We start from the raw sequence: 14,979 nt of genomic DNA, 5'->3' as shown, positions 1-14,979 counted from the left end.
ATAATAATAATAATAATAATAATAATAATAATAATAATATATAGTCATTAAACTTAGTCATGTAAAGAAGGAAAGATGAAAGTAACCTTGGAACAATGTTGCTGTTTATTCAGCTTAGAAAAACAAATTGTGTGTTCAGTGTAGGTCCTCTGAGGGCCATTTCTTCTGATGGGTGGCTCTGTCAGCATGGAGCTCAAACAGCACATCAAAATTCAGTAGGTCAGGTTGCATTCAGGTTTCTGTTCTTTCTGCAGCACAATAGAGCTCCATATTCCTACCCAGTACAATCAACAGAGGACTCCAGTGCCTTCCTGGCTGGCATTGGAGCTTTCCTGTGCTCAGAGATGTTACTGTGCTGTGTGAACCCCTGGCTCTGCTCTCCAGGATCAATACAAGGGGGCACTGACTGAACAATGAATCATAGAATCACACAATGGGTTAGAAGGGACCTTAAAGCTCATCCAGCTCCAACCCCCCCTGCCATCAAGACACTTCCTCCTAGACCAGGTTGCTTGGGACCCATCCAACCTGGCTTTGAACAATTCCAGGGTTGGAGCCTCCACAACTTCTCTGAGCAACCTGTGGCAGTGCCTTCCCACCCTCATGCTGAAGAATTTCTTCCTAATGTCTAATCTGCCTCCAGCTTCTTCCACTTTTAAGCCATTACTGCCCGTCCTGTCACTGCACAGCATTCTACAAAGCCCCCTCCAGCTGTCCTGTAGGCCCCCTTCAAATACTGGAAGGCCCTGTCAAGGGAGACAGGGACCTGCTGGAGAGAGTCCAACCCAGAGACTTGAGGGTGATTGGGAGACCTGAACATTTCTGCTATGAAGAGAGGCTGAGAGCCCTGGGGCTGTTTAGTCTGGAGAAGAGAAGGCTGAGAGGGATCTGATCAATGCCTATCAATAGCTGAGGGCTGGGGGTGAAGATGAAGGTGCCAGGCTCTTCTTGGTGGTGTTCAGGGATAGGACAAGGAAGAAAACAGGAGGTTCCATCTCAGCATGAGCAGAAACTTTTGTGCTCTAAGTGTGTTGGAGTCCTGGAGCAGGCTACCCAGAGAGGTTGTGGAAGTCTCCTTCTCTGGAGACTTTCCAACCCTATCTGGTTGTGTTCCTGTGTGACCTGCCCTGGGTGATGCTTCTCTGGCAGGGGGGTTGGACTGGATGATCTCTGGAGGTCCCTTCCAACCCCTAACTTTCTGTGACTCTGTGATTCACATTTAATTTAAAATCAAAATCAGGCAGGAACTTGGAGGTCCTGAACAGAAGTTATTAATGTGACCATGGAAAGAAATGATTCTGGGAACCAGAAATTTTCTGAGTATCCTGAAAAGTGAATAAACAAAAGTTCATGAGCTGCTGTTCCACCCTAGTGTAACTGATATAAAGTTGTTTTAGTTACATCTAACAACAAAACATGTCCTCATCCAGAGCAGGCTATGGACACTGATGCAGCTCAGGGGAACTACACAGCCTGCAGTTGAAGTACCAAGACAATAACTACACCACAGAATGCCAGGTTGGAAGGGACCTCAAGGACCATCTGGTCCAACCTTTCTAGGTGACAGACCAGCTGAAATGAGCTGGCCCAGCACCCTGCCAAGCTGAGCCTTACAGCTGTCTAGTGTAGGGGAATGCACAGAGGAGGCACAGGCCTCTCAGCAAGGTCTCACCACTGCCTAAAGCTCAGGCTCAGCCTGCCTGCTGTGCTAGGCTCCACTCAACATACACAGTAGGAAACCCTCATCTCCTTCAGGAGCAAACCACAACCCACCAGCAGCCAGCACTGCTCCAGTGAAACAGTTTAGAAGTGGCAGCTGGGGGCTTGTGTTTGCTGAGCAGCCACAGGCAGGTAAGAACAATTTGGGATTTCACAGAACCACAGAAACATTCAGGTTGGAAGAGACCCTCAGGAGCAACAAGTGCAACCCAGAACCCTACTCTGAAGGCTCACCCCTAAACCACAGCCCCAAGCACCACATCCAAACCACCAGCCAGGCTTGGTGATGGGCAGCTCATTCCAATCCCTGACCACTCTTGCTGGGAGAAACGCTTCCTACTGTCCAGTCTAAAACTCCCCAGTGGCAGCTTGAGGCCATTCCCTCTTGTTCTGTCACTAATTCAGGTCAACACAAACCTCATGAGATTCACTACAGGCAAAAACAAAGTTCTTGCCCGGGATGTCCCACAACTTGTGTGCCAAGGAAGAGCCCCAGGCAGCAGGACAGGCTCTGCAGGAAGGGGCAAAGGGGATGCTGGGGGACATGAAGATGACTCTGCCTCAGCAGCATGGCCTGTGGCAGCAGTGACACCAAGCTCAGCCTCAGCAGCTCTACTGCTTTATCATGTTCCCAGGGGCTTTGCAGGCAGGAATCTCTCCCAAACCCCTCCCAGGCACAGACACAGCACAGGGCATCAGCCTGAGGCTTCAAAGATGTCCAAAGATGCACCACTAAAAGTCCTGCTGATGAACAGAAATAGGTGAAGCTGTGGTGCTTCTCAAGCACAGACCAGCTGCATTCAGGAGCTGGGACCCTCGTTCACAAACTGAAGTTGAGCTAAGTTTGAAACCATGAGGTACAAATACTTAGTGCAGAGGGATCTTCCTCCTGGACATTGCAAAGAATTGATCCACAGACAACAGGCAATTAAATTCCACAAAATAAAAAAGGATTCATTAAATTAATAAATTGAACTTAGGGCATTTCTCCTACATCTGACCTGAAGAAGATGTTTCTGGAGTAAGTGACTTTCAGGAGCTGCTGGCTTTGGGGAGATGCTGTCAACACCTTGGTGCCTGGAAAATGAAGACAGAAAGTCTGTGACATCCCCAGAGTCTGCCAGTTAGTTTCTGGTGAATTAAGGCACTCCTGGTGCTGCAGAGGCTGATCCCCTGTGAATTGCTGCTGGGTTCTTACTGGGGTTCACACCTGATCTCACTGTGCAGTCAGAGCTGAGTACTGGCTGAGCTGCAGGGGAATCTGATGAGTTTTCAGCTGACAGACCTCTTGATGAGGACTAAAACCTTTCCCTGTGAGGCTGCCAGAGCCCTGGAGCAGGCTGCCCAGAGAGGTTGTAGAGTCTCCTTCTCTGGAGACTTTCCAACCCCACCTGGATGTGTTCCTGTGTGTCCTGCCCTGGGTGCTCCTGCTCTGGCAGGGAGGTTGGACTGGGTGATCTCTGGAGGTCTCTTCCACCCCCTAGCACTCTGTGATTCTCTCTGTGCTGCAGGATCCCATGCATCAGGTGAGGGCATCTGCATCAGCTGAGGTGCAGTCAGCTGAGAACAGCTTGTTCAGAACCAGCTGAAGCTGGGACCTCTCCATCACCACTTGGTGGCCACCAGCCAAGGCCTTCAGTGCTGGACCTGCAGCTGTTCTCTCCTAGCTCCAGAATGCCAGGAGCTACAAAGGTTTGAGATGTGCCTTCCTCCCTGAAACTACACTCTGCAGGTGTTTGGGATGAGGATCTGCACAGGTCAGGCTACAGAAGTGTGCAGTTCATTACCTCACTGAAGAGAGCTGCAGTACTCCTGCTCACCTCCACCTCCTACCTTCAACACCTGGCTTGGAAGAAGACTCTTGGGAGCTTTCTGTGTTGTAACATAGCTACCTGTAGGACAAAGCAAAGCAGTCTAGAGATGAGGTTGCTGTGCTCAGTCTCCTGGGAAGAGCAGGCTGAGAATGTGTCATGAATTGACCTGAACCCTGAGAAATAAGAACTGAACTCCTGTCAGTTAAATTGCTCATTAATAATGCATTTCACACTGCCTTGTGAGGGGGGAGACATTGAGGGGGGAGACATTGAGGGGGCAGACATTGAAGTTTATCTTGAAATTGCAAAAAAAAAAAAGAAAAAAAATCAAAACACCAGTGACAATGAATCCTCCTTTTGACAGAGGATTCTCACAAGCCATCATTTCTCAGGTTACCAATTTGTACATTCAAAGTATCCAAGCCACTCTCTGCACTCCCCACAGTCCTCCTTTTCTGAAGGCATTAAGCCTGTGTCTGAAAAACAAACAAAAAAAAAAAAAAAAAACAAAAAACCAAAAAAAAAACAAAAAACCCAACCCACATCTGAAAACCTGAAGTGCCAGGCAATTGCAAGTTCTAATCTCAAATGTCATCTGCTCTCTGGTGCCATCCTTCTTTGCTCTTTCTAGTGTCAGGGAGCTCTGCAGGACCTGCCCCTCTAACAGGAAAAGCAACACACTGCATTCCAGGTGGTAAGCCCCAGGCCATGGATGCAGCCTCGTCAGCACTGCCACCTCCTTGCAGGTGCTCCACACAGTCACAGAAGGGTAGGGGTTGGAAGGGACCTCCAGAGACCATCCAGTCTAACCCTCTGCCAGAGCAGGAGCACCCAGGGCAGGTCACACAGGAACACATCCAGGTGGAGCTGGAAAGTCTCCAGAGAAGGAGACTCCACAGCATTCTGAGCAGCCTGCTCCAGGGCTCTGGCACCCTCACAGTGACAAAATTTTCCTCCTGTTTCCATGGAACTTCCTATGCCTCAACTTCCACCCCTGCCCCTTGTGCTGTCATTGGACATCACCCAGCAGAGCCTGGCTCCAGCCCTGCACATCTTCATGCCCAGTAATGAAGGCAGCCCTCAGGCTCCTCTGCTCCAAGCTCCAAGCCCCAGATCCCTCAGCCTGGCCTCACAGGAGATGTTCCACTGCCTGCAGCAGCTCTGGGGCTCTGTGCTGGACTCTCTCAAGCAGTTCCCTGAGGTCCTCCTTGAACTGAGGGGCCCGGAACCGGACACAATACTCCAGATGAGGCATCACCAAGCCAGTGTAGAAGGGGAGAAGAACCTCTCTGGACCTACTGACCACAGCCCTTCTGATCCCCCCCAGGATGCCATTGGCCTTCTTGGCCACCAGAGCATATTGCTGCCTCATGGTCAACCTCCCATCCACCAGCACCCCCAGGTCCTCTTCCCCTTCACTGCTCTCCAGCAGCTCAGTCCCCAACCAATTCTGACACTTCCACGTGGGAAGTGTGTGGCCACAGTGTGAGCTTTGCAGGGAGCATGAATTGGCTTTCACCCAGCAGTTTGGTATTTTGAAATCTGGGTCTGTGCCAGTCTGAAACAAGAGCCAAACATTTCAGCATCAGCTGTGAGAGGCAAGAAAGCTTCCCTGTGGCATCAGGGCATCCCTGTGGCTCCCCCAAAGCACTGATCCTGCCAGCACTCAGCTCTCTTAAGACAGGGTAGGGAAGGGATTGCCCTGGAGGTCTGCTCCTCACTGACCTGCTCTGTGGCTGCACCCTTCAGCTGCTGAAGCCCCAGGCCCCGAGCAGCCCCCTGGCTGTCTGGCATCTGAGGGAAGCAGGGGAACGTGCCAGCACCTCAGCTAAATGTTTCAATCTGTCTGAACTGGCAAATTCCAAGCAGAGAATGTTTTGTCAGAACTTTTCCAGTCTGCTCAGTGTGTATGTGGAGGTTGGTGCTGCACTTCAAAGGAGGTGACTGCTGCGTGCAGCATGCCCTGGGTGGCAGCAGCAGTGCTGGCATCTGGAGAGCAAAGTGGTCCTGGGCCTCTCCCTCCCAATTTCAAACCATACAAAGTACCAAACAAACTCCATCTTGCTTTAGAATTCCTTACTATAACTTATAGGAAGGCTAAAAATTTTTCAATCACAGAATCACAGCATGGTAGGTGTTGGAAGGGACCTCCAGGGATCATCCAGTCCAACCCCTCTGCCAGAGCAGGGTCACCCAGGGCACAGGAACACATCCAGGTGGGGGTGGAAAGTCTCCAGAGAAGGAGACTCCACAACCTCTCTGGACAGTCTGCTCCAGGCTCCAGCACCCTCACAGGGAAAAAGTTTTCCCTCCTGTTCCCCTGGCACCTCCTCTGCTCCAGCTTGCCCCCAGTGCCCTTTGTGCTGTCCTTGGCCATCCCTGAGCAGAGCCTGGCTCCAGCCCTCACATCTTTATCCCCAGCCATGAGGGCAGCCCTCAGGCTGCTCTGCTCCAAGCTCCAAGCCCCAGCTCCCTCAGCCTGGCCTCACAGGAGATGTTCCACTGCCTGCAGCAGCTCTGTGCTGAGCTCTCCCAAGCAATTCCCTGATAACTTCTTCCACACTGGCACAGGATTCTGAGAAGCAGCTTTCCTCCTCCCTTCCCACATCTATTGATAGAAAACATAACATACATGAAAAGCTTTTTTAATCCCCAGCCCTTATCCAGGTTACTCTCCCTGCCACAAAGCAGGGAGCAGTAGCAGGCACTCTACATTAAAGGCACCTCCCAGCTCAGTGCAGGATGGAGCAGGCTCTGCTCTCCCCAAATGCACATTGCACTGATTTGTTGTCTGCAGCTACAGGTTACAGCATCAGCCCTTGACAGATTGGCCAATACAAGGTCAGAGACTCACAGAATCCCAGAATGGCTCAGGCTGGAAGGGACCTCAGAGCTCATCTGCTCCAACCTCCCCACCATGCCCAGGGACACCTCTCAGCTAGACTCAGCTGCTCAAGGTCTCATCCAGCCTGGCCTTCAACACCCCCAGGGAGGAGGCAGCCACAGCCTCCCTGGGCAGCCTGTGCCAGAGTCTCAGCACCCTCCTACTGAAGAACTTCTTCCTCAGCTCCAGTCTAACCCTGCTCTGCCTCAGCTTCAAACCTATTGCTAGATCAGAACATTTCTGGTTGTCCATTAAGGTCCCCAGTGTGAGGCGTTGGTCAGAGATGCAAGAGGCTGAGATAAAGTAACACCAGCAGAGCCTCCTTGGCCTGCAGCTGCTCACAGCTGCTTGATCAGAACTCTGCTTAGCCATGGTCAGACCTCATCAGCACTCTGTGCTCCTCACACACATATTTGTCCCCCCGGCCACATTTCTTTCTGAAGGCAGCGATGGGGCAGGAGGGGCAAGGATGGAGCAGCACCCCACCCAAAACCCAAACTGAGAGCAGACTACTCAGAGCTCCTGGACAGCGTTGTCAGCAGATGGCTGGAGGAGCCTGTAGCTTCCCAGCAAGGACCCAGGTTTGATAGGGCTGGGCTGCTGAAGGTGTTCTGAAGACCAATCCCAGCTTAGCTGCCTTCCCTCCAGCCCCCACATAAGAGCAGCTTCATTTCCTCCTTGTGGGCACCTGCTGTGTGCTGCCTCCCATCCTTGCCCCACAAAGAGCAGTGCCCTGTCCTACCACAGCTATGCACACAGCATCTATGTCCTCCTAGCAAAGGTGCAGCCACTCCCCTGCAGGACTCTGGCTGAGCCTGGCACTCCCTCACAGAGCTCTCTTCAAGATATCAAGAGAAAAAAAAGGCTGAGCCTTTGTGAATGCTCTGAGCACTTCCCATGGAGGTCAGACACTCACCTCAGAAGCAAACCTTTACTGCATACCTGAGGTCCCTAAAGACAATACAGCTCACAACAGGGCAGCTCTTCTCCTGCCATGGCAAACTGAGGTCTCTCTAGAGGTGGTGGAGGTGGTGTGGATGTGGCAGAAGGACACTCAGTGCCACTCCCTGCCATGGACCCAAAGCAGAAGGTTCACTGCTTTGCTTCACCTTCCACAGCCACTTCAGATTCCTGATAAGTTTACACTTCTGTTAGGAGCTCACCCTGCTGCCTTTCATTAACTTTTGTGGCAGCTGCTTCAAGTGAGCTGCAGCCTCAAGAGGGACAGTCAGCAGAGGACTAGAGGTTGTGTCCACTGTGGGAGCATTACAGGCTTAAAATGCTACAGTGGAGAAGTTCACAGCAAAGACCTAGCCAGGACATTTTGGGAGAAGCATTTTGCATCCCAGAGCAGCCCTGAGGAGGCTGAGAGATGGTGAGGCTGAGAGATGGTGAGGATGACAGATGATGAGGATGAGAGGTGGTGAGGATGAGAGATGGTGAGAATGAGAGATGGTGAGGCTGAGAGATGGTGAGGATGACAGATGATGAGGATGAGAGGTGGTGAGGATGAGAGATGGTGAGGATGAGAGATGATGAGGATGAGAGATGGTGAGGCTGAGAGATGGTGAGGATGGGAGATGATGAGGATGAGAGGTGGTGAGGCTGAGAGATGGTGAGGATGGGAGATGATGAGGATGAGAGGTGGTGAGGATGGGAGATGGTGAGGATGAGAGATGGTGAGGCTGAGAGATGGTGAGGATGGGAGATGATGAGGATGAGAGGTGGTGAGGATGAGAGATGGTGAGGATGGGAGATGATGAGGATGAGAGGTGGTGAGGATGAGAGATGGTGAGGATGAGAGATGATGAGGATGAGAGATGGTGAGGATGAGAGATGGTGAGGATGAGAGATGGTGAGGATGGGAGATGGTGAGAATGAGAGATGGTGAGGATGGGAGATGGTGAGGATGGGAGATGGTGAGAATGAGAGATGGTGAGGATGAGAGATGGTGAGGATGGGAGATGGTGAGGATGAGAGATGGTGAGGATGAGAGGTGGTGAGGATGAGAGATGGTGAGAATGAGAGATGGTGAGGATGAGAGATGGTGAGGATGGGAGATGGTGAGAATGAGAGATGGTGTGTCGGTGTGAGCTGAAATTCCCCCCCCCACCAACAATAACCAGGCTAGCTCAGTCTGGAAGCAAATTAAAAGCTGTATTTACAAGCAGAGTCTAAAATCTACAATGAAATGCAATGAATATGTACAAATATACAAAATTCACAACATTCACAAATATATACAATCAACAGAAAAAGCACAACCGATCTCCCTTTGCTTCCCCCCAAGGGGACCCTCCCAAAGGGGCCTCTCTCTCCCAGGATCTTCCCCCCCACACCCCCCTGGACAGAGAAGCAGAGTTAGTTAAGCAGAAAGTTGTTAACTTAGCTGCCAAGGTCAGTGTGTTATCTTCAGCCAGAAGAGAAGAAGAAACAGCAGCCAGACAGCCCAGCAACTGCCCCCACTGCCGAACGCAGAATGTGCAGAGTGCCTACTTTGTTTTGGGTAATAGTTCTTAAACATTTCTATCTATCCAATGGAAGTGTTTAGAACAATCGTTATTTTGCTTTCTTACACCCAATAGTGACTTATTTACATTCTTTCACTTTCTCTGTTCTGAACTTTGCAAGGAAAAATTAAAAAGACAGTTTCAAACCATCACAGTCCACCCCTTCTAAACAATTCCATTGGCTGCTACTATCATTTATCTAATCTAAAATAATATCTACAACAATAGGTGAATAAAGACCATAGTCCATTCCGGCTATCTCAGATGTAGATGATTCAAAAGAGTCAAATCACAGGAAAAACAGCAAACAGCTTGTTTCCTCGCAGATGGAGCGAAGGAAGGAACAGGGACTCTCAGGTGACTCAGGGCTCTCAGGGTTCGTGCACCGTAGATCTCATGAACTCTCCTCTTGGGCGCGATGCTGTATCTGCGCAACACTCTGAATTTAACCTCTCTCAGCCAAAGTTAGATTTCTTTGTGGAATACACTGAAATTCACCATTTTCTTGCATCACCCAATAGGTGTGACCAGGACTTTCAGCAGAAACCACCCCTCGGACAGGTTTGGCCTCTCCTGAAGGAGAAAATACCCAAACAGTTTTGCCTAACAGATGCTTTTCTCTGATAACAGGAACTCTATCACCTTCCTCCTTTCGCAACAAATCTGATTGGGCAGGTCCAGCTCGATTCACTGAACCTCTACTATTCACCAACCAGGTTGCTTGTGCTAAATGTTTCTCCCAGTTCTTCAAAGATCCACCCCCCATGGCTTTGAGAGTGGTTTTCAGCAAACCGTTGTAGCGTTCGATCTTCCCTGCAGCTGGTGCATAGTAGGGAATGTGGAATATCCACTCGATGCCGTGCTCTTTGGCCCAGTTTTTTACAAGATTGTTCTTGAAATGAGTTCCGTTGTCCGACTCAATCCTCTCTGGAGTTCCGTGTCTCCACAGGATTTGTCTCTCCAGGCCAAGAATGGTGTTACGTGCAGTTGCATGAGGAACTGGATAAGTTTCCAGCCATCCAGTGCTCGCCTCTACCATAGTCAGCACATACTGCTTACCAGATGGAGAACGAGGTAGAGTGATGTAGTCAATCTGCCAGGCTTCACCATACTTGTACTTGGACCATCGGTCACCGTACCACAAGGGCTTGATCCGCTTTGCCTGCTTAATAGCAGCACAAATGTCACAGTCATGGATGACTTGTGTGATAGCATCCATGGAAATGTCAATGGATCTGTCACGAGCCCATCGGTAGGTTGCATCTCTGCCTTGATGTCCTGACGAGTCATGGGCCCACCGAGCTAAGAACAGCTCACCTCGGTGTTTCCAGTCAAGATCAGGATCAGGATCAGAGTTTGTGTCCACCTGGGAAACTCTTGCAGCTAGATCTGCCTGATGGTTGTGTTGTTGTTCCTCAGTAGCTTTGCTCTTAGGAATGTGAGCATCGATGTGTCTCACTTTCACTGGGATTCTCTCAATGTGAGCAGCAATGTCTTGCCACAGATCTGCAGCCCAGATTGGCTTTCCTTTCCTCTGCCAGCCATTCTTCTTCCAGTCTTTTAGCCAACCCCACAAGGCATTGGCTACCATCCACGAGTCGGTGTAGAGATAAAGCTTTGGCCATCTCTCACGTTCAGCTACGTTAAGAGCTAGCTGGACAGCTTTTACCTCTGCGAATTGACTGGATTCTCCTTCTCCATCTCTCGCTTCTGCAACTCTGCGCGTTGGACTCCACACTGCAGATTTCCATCTCCGCTTGTTCCCAACCAGACGACAGGAACCGTCTGTGAACAAAGCATATCTCTTGTCATCATCAGACAGATCACTGTAAGGAGGAGCTTCCTCAGCACGAGTTACTCTCTCCTCTGGAGGTTTAGCACAGCTTGTGCCTTCTGGCCAGTTTGTGATCACCTCCACCAAACCAGGCCTTTCGAGATTTCCCATTCGAGCTCTCTGTGTTATCAGAGCCATCCACTTAGACCAGGTAGCATCTGTTGCATGATGTGGTGAAGAACCTTTGCCTTTGAACATCCAATTCAGAACTGGCAATCTAGGAGCTAGAAGAAGTTGTGACTCAATTCCGATGACTTCAGAAGCAGCTTTCACTCCTTCATAAGCAGCTAAAATCTCTTTCTCTGTTGGAGTGTAGTTTGCCTCTGAGCCTCTGTAGCCACGACCCCAGAAACCAAGAGGACGTCCTCGTGTCTCCCCTGGAGCTCTTTGCCATAAGCACCAGGTTGGACCATTGTCACTTGCTGCTGTGTACAGAATGTTCTTAATGTCTGGACCAGTTCGGACAGGTCCCAGACCCATCGCTTGGACTACCTCTCGCTTTATCTGGTCAAAGGCTGCTTGTTGCTCAGGACCCCATTGGAAACTGTTTCTCTTTCGAGTCACATCATACAGAGGTTTCACAATCTGACTGTATCCAGGAATGTGCAGTCTCCAAAATCCCACTATGCCTAAGAAACGCAGAGTTTCTTTCTTGTTGGTGGGATTTGCCATGGTGGAGACTCTGTTTATCACATCCATTGGGATGTGACGGCGACCATCTTGCCACCGCACTCCCAGAAACTGGATTTCTCTGGCAGGTCCTTTCACCTTGTCTCGCTTGATAGCGAAACCAGCTTGCAAGAGAATGTCAATGATTTTGTTACCTTTCTCGAAGACTTCTTCAGCAGTCTCACCCCAGACGATGATGTCATCGATGAACTGAATGTGTTCTGGAGCTCCACCTTTCTCCAAAGCATCATGGATCACTGCATGGCAGATGGTTGAACTGTGAATCCACCCCTGGGGCAAACGATTGAATGTGTACTGAATGCCTCTCCAGGTGAAAGCAAACTGAGGCCTGCATTCCTCTGCTATGGGAATAGAGAAGAAAGCATTAGCAATGTCTATGGTAGCATACCATTTGGCCTGCTTGGATTCCAGCTCATATTGGAGTTCCATCATGTCTGGTACAGCTGCACTCATGGGTGGAGTTACTTCATTCAAGGCACGGAAATCAACTGTCAGACGCCACTCTCCATTCTGCTTTCGCACAGGCCAGATTGGACTGTTGAAAGGTGAATGAGTTTTGCTGATGACCTTCTGACTCTCCAACTGACGAATCAAGTTTTGGATGGGCACCAAAGAGTCACGGTTGGTTCTGTATTGTCTGTGATGCACAGTTTGAGAAGCAACCGGCAGCTTTACATCCTCTATCTCATGTTGTCCCACAACTGCAGATTCATCTGAAAGCTCAGGTCTAATGGACAACTTCAATTTTCCTCCATCAATTTCTACAGTTGCTATTCCAAAAGCCCATTTGTAACCCTTAGGGTCTTTAAAACGCCCTTCTCTCAGAAAGTCAATTCCCAAAATACAAGGTGCATTAGGTCCTGTTACAATAGTATGTTTCTTCCACTGCTTCCCAGTTAAACTTATATCAACCTCTATCTTAAACAACTCTTGAGATCCACCAGTGACTCCCTGAATAGTTATAGATTCTCCCCTTGATAATTTGATGGTATTATGGTGCACTGAGCTCCTGTGTCAACCAAGGCCCTGTACTTCTGAAATTTTGAAGTGCCAGGCCACTGGATGTACACATCCCAATAGATTCTGTTATCTCCATTATCCCTTACCTCCCCCTGGCGGAAGGCAGGGCACCCCTAATGGTGGGGATTACCTCCACATGTACAGCTGGCACAATGTCCAGCACAGAATTAGGATCACTGTTGGAGCTATCAGAGTTGTTCTGGGAAACTGAGGAAGCGACAGCTACCCTCCTGGTATTGCTACCTCGGGATCTGCCCCTCTGCAGCTCCCGTAACCTCTTGAAAAGATCAGAAGTTGGTTGACCATCCCATCTGTTCATGTTCTCACCAAACTGATCACGCAGAGTTATCCAGATACTGCCACGTGATTGCCTCTGCTGTCTGTTTTGGTTTGACCTATTCTGGAATGGCCTTCTTGGAGCACGTCTGTTCCTAACAGCTGAAACTTGTATCCATCTGGAGGAAGAGGAATCAGAATCATCCCCCTTCATCAAGTTGGATATGGAGGTTTTAAGTTCCTCCTTCAGCTCTTTCATGCAATTCTCCATCTTTCCAGACAGAGTTTCAATGGCTGAAACCAAAGAAGTACGTGCAAGACTATCCTCCAACTGCCTCATTTGGTCAGTGAAATGGCCAACAGTAGGAGGCACTCCACCATAATTTCTTGCCACAATCCTGCTTGCCAGAATAGTGGCATAATTAGGAGGAGCAAGCTTAATGAGCTTTTTGGCAAGGCCTGTTCCAACAGGAATTTCATCAGGATTCAGAGTCTTATGATCTCCATACATTACTTCTCTCACAGCAAATTCTCTCAGACGCTTGATTCCCTCAGCTATTGTGGTCCAAGGCTTAGGGTTCCATGGTAAATCATCTCTGCTGGGGTACCTCAGCGAGACTGCCAGTAGGAGGCGTGCCCACAGAGAAACTTTACCAATGCACTTGCCTAGATGCCTGTCTATGCCTGTATCCTTTGAGAGCATCCTCAGCTGAGAGGCCGACTTGTCGCCTACCACCAATGCTGGGGCTCCCATATCAAAACACCTGGCTAGCCAAGACAGGACTGGCTCATTATCTCCTCTGATGTAATCCTTCCTCACAGGCCTAATTTCCTGTCTGGGTGCATTAGCTGACTGTATGTCATCCTCATCATCATCATCATCATCATCCTGCGGTTGCTGTCCCCATAATCCTGTTGTAATCCTCCGTTGAATTTCCTTGAGTTCAGAGGCTCTGCCAGCAGTTGCTAATCTACCAGGGTCTACCTCCTGACCTACATCTCCATCATCCATGTGGGGTCTCAAGAGGTCTACCAGAGTTTTAAGGCTAACCCTCTCTTCCTCATCAGAAGGATCTTTCTTAACAGAGGGACCCTGAGTAGAAGGACCCTCATCTCCATCTGCACCATCTCCTGCAGCATCTGCATCTCCTTTACGCTTTCTGGTTACAGTGGCCACCAAATTTACTGGCTTGGTTTTCACATTCACAGCAGAGTTGGAAGAGCAAGTAGCCTTATGTCTTTCTTGACACAGTGCTATCAGTAGCCATATGATTATTCCAAGAAGCAACAAAATTAAGGCTAGCACAAGATATCTAAGGTACCACTGGTTCCAAAGACCCTCTGTAGTTGTAAGAGGAGTAACAAACTCATATCTGTCTGCTAGCAGATCCATAGTTGAGTTACCATAGCTTCTTAGCCCAATAAGACCACAACAGAATTCACCAACATTCAGTAACTTGTTCTTAACCCAAAGAAACGACTTATATGCCACATATCTCACAATCTTGTCTATCATGCAGGAAACAGCCCATCTGTAGACAATCACACTGATAACAGAGGAAATAAAATTACTCAAAATCCAAAACAGCTTCATTTTGCTTCCTAATCTGAGCAGAAATAAATCAAACAAGCAATCGAGCCCCACGTTGGGCGCCAAAAATAAAAAGTGTGTCGGTGTGAGCTGAAATTCCCCCCCACCAACAATAACCAGGCTAGCCCAGTCTGGAAGCAAATGAAAAGCTGTATTTACAAGCAGAGTCTAAAATCTACAGTGAAATGCAATGAATATGTACAAATATACAAAATTCACAACATTCACAAATATATACAATCAACAGAAAAAGCACAATCGATCTCCCTTTGCTTCCCCCCAAGGGGACCCTCCCAAAGGGGCCTCTCTCTCCCAGGAGCTTCCCTCCCAGACCCCCCTGGACAGAGAAGCAGAGTTAGTTAAGCAGAAAGTTGTTAACTTAGCTGCCAAGGTCAGTGTGTTATCTTCAGCCAGAAGAGAAGAAGAAACAGCAGCCAGACAGCCCAGCAACTGCCCCCACTGCCGAACGCAGAATGTGCAGAATGCCTACTTTGTTTTGGGTAATAGTTCTTAAACATTTCTATCTATCCAATGGAAGTGTTTAGAACAATCGTTATTTTGCTTTCTTACACCCAATAGTGACTTATTTACATTCTTTCACTTTCTCTGTTCTGAACTTTGCAAGGAAAAATTAAAAAGAC

This window comes from Indicator indicator, chromosome 4, assembly GCF_027791375.1.
Source record: "Indicator indicator isolate 239-I01 chromosome 4, UM_Iind_1.1, whole genome shotgun sequence".
NCBI lineage: Eukaryota > Metazoa > Chordata > Aves > Piciformes > Indicatoridae > Indicator > Indicator indicator.
This window is presented reverse-complemented; position numbering follows the sequence as displayed.